At 27.8% G+C, this 2,116-nt stretch overlaps 1 protein-coding gene across 1 annotated transcript in view; it reads right to left on the bottom strand.

Annotated features, from left to right (window-relative positions):
• LOC115033514 overlaps positions 1-2,116 on the bottom strand; it is a 10,844-nt gene that overhangs the window by 1,191 nt on the left and 7,537 nt on the right. The gene's annotated exons all lie outside the window — the stretch shown is intronic.

Below are 2,116 nucleotides of genomic sequence, written 5' to 3'. Positions count from 1 at the left end.
TCTTATATATTTAAGTTTTATAATAGGGAAATTCACTCTAATATTTAAATCAACAACACAAAATTGAAAATGCTGGACGTACATGTTGGTATAGGTGTATTATCATATTATTTTATTACAATTAATGAACATAATATGTTATTATATTATTATAATATATTATATACTTATCTATGCTAATATGAATAATTATTACTGAATATATAGAGTTCAATAGGTATTGTAATTTTTAAGTTCAATCCAACTCTGTAACCAAATTTTTTTTTATAAATTTTTCTCGACCATTAAAAACAATGGATAACCATCACGTTGATGGAGTTGGGAGTTTTTCTATGTTAGCACAAGGCGCATTAGACGAAGTTCCTTCAGATATTAATATTGGCGTAAGAAAATCGGAAAATGATGGTAAAGAAAAATATAATTAAGTATTTAATAGAAGATATATATATAGTTATAGGTAACTAAGATCTTTTTAATTTGAGTTTAGATTCACCGGTAAGTTTATATCATATTTTAAGTTTTTTCGTTACAGCTGTAACGATAGTTATATGAACTACTTAGAAACCGTGTTTAAAATTATAATATTATACATCTACTTATAGTTTATACCTATATATACATAATTACAGTGGCACCGAACTAATTTTTCTTTGGTGTGGCAATGAACAATTACTTATAGGTACTCACCTAACTTTTTAATAATTTAAAAATGTGTTCATTGCTATTGTCAATTTAGATTTAATTTGAGAATACATCAATTAATCTCAAATTACTATACTATTATACATTTTACTACATTTATAACAAATACAATTAATTTAAAGAAACATAATATACCTAGTATTTTTTTTTTTATATTGCTGACTAGCAGATATAAATGTGCAAGCACTATTTTTATCGCAGCCAATTGAAGGCCTTGGGTAAATAACTTGGAGTTTATAGTATAATTTTTTTTAAGACTTCAAACTGCATGGTTATTAGCTGGTTTTTATTGTAGACAACATAGGCTCAAACAGGGGGGGGCTTTAGGTACTAAGCCCCACAAAAATGTCCAAAGTCTTCCCAAACATTTCCTACCTTCTGTTTTAAGCTTCTTCAATATTATCAAAGTAAGGCCCTATTAGCCCTATTTGCCCCCCCCCCCCCAAATCTCAAACGCTATTTGTGCCTATGGTAGACAATATTTTAAACCATTATTTTTAACTTGCAATTATCTATGTCATGCGAGGGGATCAAAAATGAACTACATTTTTTTTGACACTCGCAACCCCATTCGGTTTGTGTGGGGGCTACGGTTGGTACGCATTTTTTTTAGGCAGATAGATCGTCACAAAGAAACCGGATGGTCACCCATCTGGGAGCCTGCTCGACTGCTGCACACATTACTATATTAGTGACTGCGTCCAATCACCGCGCTTCACCAGGTCACTATACAATTACATCTAATACCAACCACGTTAAATTGTATATTATATGTTTATATATTTATTAGTTTAAATTCTTGCCAAATGTATAATATGTAGCATTTGACATATCAACAAATTGTATACAATATTACAATCCTTAATATAGCAATAGTATTGAGTAGTAAAATATATAATGGTATATTATACAGATTAGTTTAAATTGAATTTGTTGGTCGTTGCCACATCGATAAAATCAAATATTTAAATTACTTGATCGTCATATTTAAAAGGTGATTTTGAAAGGATTTAATATAGATACTTGTATATTTTAGAAAATTAAGGTTTCAGAAATATAGTAAAAATATATTTAACGTTATGTTATTTGGTATTAGCAAGACTTACATAGTTAACCTAACTATTAATTAATCATAGAAATAATAAACTAGGTATAGGATAATAATCTGATACAATTTTAATGTTTAGAAAACCATGTAAACATTTAAATTATTAATTAAGTATATGATTATAACGTATCTACTATACAGAGTGTGACAGTATAAATGAAAAAAAGAAAATTAAATATGTCCATTTATGTTCAATTATTGCCTAATAATTGTTAGGGATCAAAATATGTGTATCGGGTTATGTAATTTCGTCCAAATTTGAAATCAAAATGACTATAAAAATAAACTGTGCTTATGTATTTCTTA

The sequence above is a fragment of the Acyrthosiphon pisum genome, chromosome A1 (genome assembly GCF_005508785.2).
Source record: "Acyrthosiphon pisum isolate AL4f chromosome A1, pea_aphid_22Mar2018_4r6ur, whole genome shotgun sequence".
In the NCBI taxonomy this organism is placed as follows: domain Eukaryota; kingdom Metazoa; phylum Arthropoda; class Insecta; order Hemiptera; family Aphididae; genus Acyrthosiphon; species Acyrthosiphon pisum.
Note: the sequence above shows the minus strand (reverse complement) of the source record. Positions and strands in the feature narration are given on the sequence as shown.